This window comes from Nicotiana sylvestris, chromosome 4 (assembly GCF_000393655.2).
Source record: "Nicotiana sylvestris chromosome 4, ASM39365v2, whole genome shotgun sequence".
NCBI classification, from domain to species: Eukaryota; Viridiplantae; Streptophyta; class Magnoliopsida; order Solanales; family Solanaceae; genus Nicotiana; species Nicotiana sylvestris.
In genome coordinates, this window is record NC_091060.1 from 71,178,217 (window position 1) to 71,187,194 (window position 8,978).

Below are 8,978 nucleotides of genomic sequence, written 5' to 3' on the forward strand. Positions count from 1 at the left end.
GTTCTATTCGATCCAGGCTCTACTTACTCTTATGTGTCTTCTTATTTTGCTCCGCATTTGGGTGTATCTCGGGATTCTTTGATTTCCTTTGTTTATGTTTCTACTCCTATGGGAGATTCTTTTGTTGTGGACCGCGTCTATCGGTCGTGTTTGGTTGCTCTTAGTGGTTTGAGACCAGAGCTGATTTATTGTTACTCAGCATGGTTGACTTTGATATTATCTTGGGCATGGACTGGTTGTTGCCCCATTTTGCTATTCTTGATTGTCATGCCTAAACCATGACGCTGGCTATGCCAGGTGTACCACGTGTTGAGTGGAGGGGTACTTTAGATCACACTTCCAGTAGAGTCATTTCTTTTCTTAAAGCTTAACGTATGATTGATAAGGGGTGTGTTGCATATTTAGCTTATGTGAGAGATGTCAGTATTTATACTCCTTCAGTTGATTCAGTCCTAGTAGTACGGGATTTTCCCGATGTGTTTCCAGCTAACCTTCCGGGCATGCCGCCTGATAGAGATGTTGATTTTGGCATTGATATGTTGCCGGGCACTCAACCCATTTCTATTCCTCTGTATCATATGGCTCCTCCTAAGTTGAAGGATCAGTTACAGAAATTGCTTGATAAAGGTTTTATTCAGCCTAGTTTATCACCTTGGGGTGATCTTGTCTTGTTTGTGAAGAAAAAAGATGATTCTATGCGTATGTGTATTGATTATCGCCAGTTGAACAAAGTGACAGTTAAGAACCGTTATCCTTTGCCTCGTATTGATGATCTGTTTGACTAGCTTCAGGGCGCACGGGTGTTTTCTAAGATTGATTTGCGCTCATGTTACCGTCAGTTGAAGATTCGGGAGCCAGATATCCTGAAGACTGCTTTCAGGACTCGGTATGGTCATTACGAGTTCCTTGTTATGTCAATTGAGATGACCAATGCCCTAGCAGCCTTTATGCATTTGATGCACAGTGTGTTCCAGCCGTATCTTGACTTGTTCGTCATTGTCTTTATTGATGATATTCTGGTGTATTCTCGGAGTTGGGAAGATCATGAGCAGCACCTGAGGACTGTGCTTCAGACTCTGAGAGAGAAGAAGTTATATGCTAAGTTCTCAAAATGTGAATTTTGATTGGATTCAGTGGCATTCTTAGGCCATGTGGTATCGAGTGAGGGCATTCAGGTGGATCCAAAGAAAATAGAGGTTGTGCAGAGTTGGCCCAGACCATCCTCAGCTACAAAGATCTATAGTTTCCTTGGTTTGGCGGGTTACTACCGTCGTTTTGTGGAGGGTTTTTTATCGATTGCAGCCCCCATGACCAGGTTGACCCAGAAGGGTGCTCCGTTCTAGTGTACGGAGGAGTATGAGGCGAGCTTTCAGAAGCTTAAGACAACTTTGACCACAACCCCAATTTTGATACTGCCTATAGGTTTAGGGTCTTATACGGTCTATTGTGATGCCTTGAGGGTTGGCCTCGAAGTGGTGTTGATGCAGGACAGTAGGGTGATTGACTATGCATCCAGACAATTGAAGATACATAAGAAGAACTACCTTGTTCACGACCTTGAGTTAGCTGTCATTGTTCATGCCCTGAAAATTTGGCGCCATTACTTATAAAGTGTGCCTTGTGATATTTATACCGACCATCGGAGCTTGTAGCACCTGTTCAAGCAAAAGGATCTAAATTTGCACCAAATGAGGTGGTTAGAGTTGTTGATGGACTATGACATCACTATTTTGTATCACCCGGGCAAGGCCAATGTGGTGGCTGAGGCTTTGAGTCGCCGGGCGGAGATTTTGGGGAGTTTGGCTTATTTACCAGCATCAGAGAGGCCTATGGCGATGGATATTCAGGCCTTAGCCATCCAGTTTGTGAGATTGGATCTTTCGGAGCCCAGTCGAGTTCTAGCTTGCGTTGTTTCTCGGTCTTCCTTATTTGATCGTATCAGGGAGCAGCATTATGATGACCCTCATTTGCTTGTCCTCAAGGACAAGGTTCAGCACAGTGATGCCAGAGATGTGACTATTGGTGATGATGGCGTATTGAGGATGTAGGGTCGGATTTGTGTACCCAATGTTGATGGGCTTCAGGAGTTGATTCTGGAGGAGGTCCATAGCTCGCGGTATTCCATTCATCCCGGTGCCTCGAAGATATATCAAGATTTGAGACAGTACTATTGGTGGAGGCGGATGAATTATGATATAGTTAGATTCGTAGCTCGGTGCCTTAACTGTCAGCAGGTGAAGTATGAGTACCAGAGACCGGGTGGGTTACTTCAGCAGATAAAGATCCTGGAGTGGAAGTAGGAGCGGATCACCATAGACTTTGTAGTTGGGCTCCTACGGACTTTGAGAAAGTTCGATGCTATTGGGTGATTGTGGATCGGCTGACCAAGTCCGCTCACTTTATTCCTGTGTGTACTACTTATTCCTCGGAGCGGTTGGCGGAGATTTATATCCGGGAGATTATTCAACTGCATGGTATTCTAGTGTTCATCATTTCAGATAGAGGTACTTAGTTCACATTACGGTTCTAGAGGGCCGTTCAGCATGAGTTGGGTACTCAGGTGGAGTTGAGTACAACATTTCACCCTTAGACAGATGGATAGTCCGAGCGCAATATTCAGATTCTCGAGGATATGCTCCGTGCGTGTGTGATTGAGTTTGGAGGGTCATGGGATCAGTTCTTGCCATTGGCGGAGTTTGCTTATAACAACAACTATCAGTCCAGCATTCAAATGGCACTGTATGAGGATTTATATGGGAGACAGTGCAGATCCCCAGTGGGTTGGTTTGAGCCGAGTGAGGCCAGATTATTGGGCATAGACTTAGTTCAGGATGCATTGGAGAAGGTTAAGGTGATTCAGGATAGACTCCGCACAGCCCGGTCCAGACAGAAGAGTTACGCGGACCGAAAGGTTCCTGATATTTCCTATATGGTTGGAGAGCGGGTTCTGCTTTGGGTCTTGCCTATGAAGGGCGCTATGAGATTCGGGAAGAGAGGAAAGTTGAGTCCGAGATTTATTGGCCCTTTTGAGATATTGAGGCATGTTGGGGAGGTTGCTTATGAGCTTGCCTTACCTCCCAACTTGGTAGGAGTTCATCCGGTATTTCATGTTTCGATGCTCCGGAGGTATCACGGTGACCCGTCACATGTGTTGGATTTCAGTTCAGTCCAGTTGGACAAGGATCTAACCTATGTTGAGGTGCTAGTGGCAATATTGGATAGGCAGGTTAGAAAGCTGAGGTCAAACAATATTGCATCCGTGAAGGTTCAGTGGCGGGGTCAGCCGGTCGAGGAGGCGACCTGGGAGACTGAGCAGGATATGCGCAGCAGTTACCCTCATCTTTTCACTACTTCAGGTATGTCTTTATGCTTGTTCGAGGACGAACGAATGTTTAACTGTAGGAGGATGTGACGACCTGGCTGGTCGTCTTAAGAATTCACGCCCCGATCCCCTATTAACCGCTTTCCCCAAGTTTATTTTTGCTAATTTGATTTGCCGGGATGTTCGGTTTTGAGTTTCGGAGAGTTTTGGGACACTTAGTCCCTAAATGACAGCTTAAGTGTTGGAAAGTTGGCCATAGTTGGAACAGTGTGAAGATAGCCTCGGACTGGAAATCTGATGGTTTCGTTAGCTCCGTTGAGTGATTTTGGGGTAAGGAGCATGTTTGGATTGTGTTTTGGAGGTCTGTAGCTAATTTAGGCTTGAAATGCCGAAAATTGAATTTTTGAAGTTTCTGGTCTGATAATGAGTTTGATCCGAGGGTCGAAATGGAATTCTGGAAGTTGGAGTAGCTCCATAGTGTTGAATGTGACGTGTGTGCAAAATTTCAGGTCATTCGGACGAGGTTTGATAGACTTTTTGATCGAAAGCGTATTTCTAGAGTTTTTGGAATTCTTAGGCTTGAATCCGGTGAAAAATAGGTGTTTTGATGGTTTTTTGACCGTTCCGAAGGTTGGAACAAGTTTGAGTGATGTTTTAGGATTGGTTGGCATGTTTGGTTTAGGTCCCGAGGGCCTCGGGTGTGTTTCGGATGCTCAACGGACCAATTTTGGACTTGGAAAGATTGCTGATTTTCTGCTGTTGTGTTGCAGAGAAAACATTCATCGCGTTCGCGAGGGGGTCTTGCATTCCCGTAGATCATCTAGGAGAAACAATTAAAATGTGCTTTGTGTTTGCGATGATGTCCCGCATTCGCGAAGGAAGGGACCCGTTGGTCTTCGCGTTCGCGACATGGTCCTCGCATTCGCGTAGGGTCTGCAAGTGTAAGCTACACGTTCGCGAGTGGACCTCACATTCGCGAAAGAGTAAATTGGCCAGCAGGACTTTTGTGCATCGCGTTCACGATAGTAGCGTCGCGTTCGCGAAGAAGAACGCGCCTGGGCAGATATAAAATTTCAAAATCGAGGGTTTATCCATTTTTTATCAAAACTTAAGCTTGGGAGCTCGGATTTGAGCGAGATTTTGAGGGATTTTCAGAGATATCGATTGGATTTGGGCCATTTGGAGTCAAGTACTCATGGCAAGTGCATGGTTTCAAGTTGATTTTGAGCCGGTTCGAGGTAAGTGGCTTGTCTAACCTTGTGTGGAGGACCTTCCCCTTAGGATATGATATATTTGATAATTGAAATACCTTGTATGTGAGGTGACGAGCACGTACTTGAGCTAATTGTTTAAAATCCGGTTTTTCCTTAAGTATTTCAATTGAGTTCTTTTTCCTATTTTATTCTACTTGTGAATTTAACCTGTTGCTAGTTTAGAAAAGCATGTTTAGTTGACTTAATTGCCTATTTGCTTAAACTGCCTTAATTACATTACGTGAAGCATGTTAGGCTAGAATTAACTGTTTACTTGGTACGAAATTTAGCTTAATTGGGCATTCTTGTGTTGCCGCTGTGTGTGTTTACTTTGGGACTATGGGACGGCATCCCGGGAGATCCCCTGTACGTATTTATGATCTGAACTGAGGTGCGGGATGTCGCACCTCCTTTTTCCGTCCCCGCGAGGGTACAGGGGAGTTTTTCCAATTAAAGGACAATCGAAACGGGACTTGTTTATTTATTTCAGAGTCGCCACTTGGGAGATTTAGGGTGTACCAAGTCACCAATTTTAATCCCGAATCGAGGAAAAGAATAACTCCATATTACAGTCTGCGCACCAGAAATTCGGATAAGGAATTCTGTTAACCCTGGAGAAGGTGTTAGGCATTCCCGAGTTCCGCGGTTCTAGCACGGTCGCTCAACTGTTATATTCGGCTTGATTATTTGATTTTATACAAATATAAACTTATGTGCAAAATTTTATCTTTTTACCGCTTTCTTACTTATTGTTATTATTTTACGAGAATTGCAACGTCGTGGAAACATATCTCGAACCACGTTACATCAATGCACCCGTAGTTGTTTGGCATATCTCGACTCGGTTGAGATTTGGATTTGGGTCACATAAATGTGCACCCGAGTTAAGGAAAATAAATTATTAAAGGCGCGCCTAAAGCAACTAGCGTCTTGTTATTTTGGGGAAGGCCGTAAAATTCGCTAAACGGCCTGTCCTCGAATTCTAAGTATTTTAATATATACATTTAGAGGGCCCCGCAGCTTGTGCATTTTTTGTTTGTCGAGGCTCGTCTCATTCATTATTAAAAAGAATTTGCAACGTCATGGAAATGCATCTCAGACCACGTCACAATCAATGTACCCGTGATTAGAGACACATTTCGATTTCGTTGAGATTTGGATTTGGGTCACATAAATGTGCACCCGAGTTTAAGGAGATAACATTATTAAATACGCGCCTAAAGCGACTAGCGCAGGGTTATTTTGAGAAAAGGCCGTGAAGTTCGCTAAGCGGCCGATCCCGAGTTCTAAGTAATTAACACATACATTTGTGAGGGCCCCGCAATCTATACATTTTACTAGGCGAGGCTCATCTCATTTATTTTAAATGGACAAATCCTAAAGCGACTACATCTTTTCTATTAAAATTAGTCTCTAAAATAAATAAAGAAAATCCTAATTAATTACGAGCTTTTTTTATTTAAGAAAGCATGTCATACTAATTGCTATATTAATACAAATATTGATGAACAAGAATTTTACTAAAAAAATTCGAAATTATAAATAAAATAAAAATTCGACAACTAATATTCAAAAGAATCAAATATAGTTAGATTGAAGCTCGCATTGTTATATATATAAAAAAACTATTGGAATTAATTATTCACAACCATTTGAAACTGGATTTAACCATAATTACTAAAGCTTAATAGAAAGTTTATTAGACTTAAACGTTCTTCTAATTTTGTTTGAACTCAAATCATGCCTTAATACCTAATTCACGAAATTTAGTTCAAATTCATGCCTTAGCTAAATTTAAGTACTTGTTCACAATTAACCTACTGTTGATAATCTTAGAACCTTCATAGCTAGTGAATTAACCCGTTTTGCCAAGCCGATTCATTAAAGACTAACTTATGTTATTTTCTCTTATTCCAATTATTATTCAATAATACATAAAATAGCCTAAATACAATCAATAAAAGGAACAGAGAAAAAGCGAAATTAAAACTTCAAAATTCGATTCTTCATATGTATTCATGCTTCCACATTTTTAGCTTGCAATAACTAGTATTACATTCGTGTACCTGGTATTGGAAAACAAGAGAAGATGAAGATGAGAAGCAGCAACAGTAGTAACAATGCAGCACAACAACGACAGTCCAGCAACACAGGAATAGACCAGTAACAGTAGGAATAGCAGAAAACCCAGGAGACTATAAACGACTCCAAGTATAGAGAAGAAGTAAAAGGCCGGAAGGTTCTGACTATTTCAGATCTTAAGCGAGGCAATGAAACAGTAACTATTCTTTTTCAACTTCAAAACTCTCCAAAATGAATTCTGCCCCTGTATATTCAGTGTATCCAGAATGTATATCAGGTGTATACTTCTCACTCCGCCCCCTCTTTTTTTCTTCTCTCTATCTAGTTTTTCCTCTCTTTTTTTTCATCTTCTTCCTAAATTTTCTCTTCTATTTATAGCAAAATTTTCGAAATTTTCAGATATGTTTTTTATTATTTTATTATTTTTTTAATTAAAATAAATCCCACTTACAAATTGCTTTTATTTTTTTAGAAAAAGAAATACCACCTTTATTTACTTTTATTTTTAAAATTCCAACTTTAATTACTTTATCTTATTTAAAATACCACTTTTTATTTTTTTAAAAGAGTCTCACTTTATTTAACTTTTCTTTAAAAAACAAACCACTATCTTTTCTTTTTCTTTCAAAAATGCTACTTTCAATTACTTTAAAAAATTTTAAATTTTCAGATACCTTTATATTTTTTAATTCCAACCTTCTTTTACTTTTAAATTTTTTAAAAAATGTCCACAAAACTTTTTATTTTTTAAAATTTTCTACATTCTTTTACTTTTTTTTTTTAAAAAAAAAGAGAATTTCACCTATTTTTACTTTTATATTTTTTTTATTCAATACTTCCCTTTTTCTTTTCTTTTTTTTAATTCATTCCCGAAATTATTATATTTTTTTTTAAAAAAAAAAATATATATTTTCGGATTTTTTATATATAAAAAAACAAAAATAAAACTATTAATAGTGATAATTCACCTTTTATTTTTTGTTTTTTGGTTTTGTTTTGTGTTGGACAAAAATGAAGAAGGGGTGTTGGGTTAATGGAGCGGACCGGGTCGACCCGGTTTGAAACGGACCGGGTCATGGGGAAAGTTGGGCAATTATTTGGGCCTGTGGTTTGAAATTGAAGAAGTGGCCCAATCCGATTTTTCTTTGTATTTTTGTTCTCTTTTCTTCTTTTATTTTTCTAAAACTAAATTATAAAAGTACTTAAATTATTATTAAGAACTAAATTAAGTTATAAAAGCGCAAATTAACTTCCAATAATAATTAACGCACAATTAAGTAATAATTAAGCATAAAATTGTTCATTTGGACATTAAATGCTAAAAATGCAAAAGATGCCTATTTTTGTAATTTTTAATTTTTGTAAACAAATTTAATTACTAACAATTGTAGAATTAAATCCTACATGCAAAATGCGACATATTTTGTATTTTTTATTAATTTAACAAATAAACATGCATAGACAAACATACAAATAGTTACACAAAATTAAGTTATAAAAGCGCAAATTAACTTCCAATAATAATTAACGCACAATTAAGTAATAATTAAGCATAAAATTGTTCATTTGGACATTAAATGCTAAAAATGCAAAAGATGCCTATTTTTGTAATTTTTAATTTTTGTAAACAAATTTAATTACTAACAATTGTAGAATTAAATCCTACATGCAAAATGCGACATATTTTGTATTTTTTATTAATTTAACAAATAAACATGCATAGACAAACATACAAATAGTTACACAAAATATCACAAAATATCACAAAAATTGCACACCAAGAAAAATTATTTTATTTTTGAATTTTTGGGAGTAATTCTCATATATGGAAAAAATCACGTGCTTACAGCTGCCCCTCTTTGCTCGAAGACACGAAGGGTTTTCGTGCAAAGATAAAACGAGCGATTTTTGCCCATCCGAGTACTCCGTGTGAAGCATTTTTTTTTTTGAAAAAGATTTGACCGAACCTTTGCTTCAAAGGTTTCCTACATATCCTGGGCTAAACAGGAATCAGGTCAATGTAGTTCGGGAAGTTTTGGTAGCTGGGACTACCGTGAGACTGCAATGTTACTGCTGTTGCATGCTGTTATCACTGCTTACCGATCTCCTTGTTACACCGTGTTTAAAAGAAAACAAGAAGCTAGGCTAGACTAAAATTTGTTCTTGTTGCCTTGCTTTCTTGTCGGCTTGTGTTTCCTCCGGTGCTTTTCTTCAGATGCTTTTCTTCCTTTTGACACATGCACTTGAGTTTGTGCTGGGACCTCTTGTTGCATCCTTTTGCTTCCCGGTGCTGGGGATTTTTATTGTTTCCTGCTGGGGAT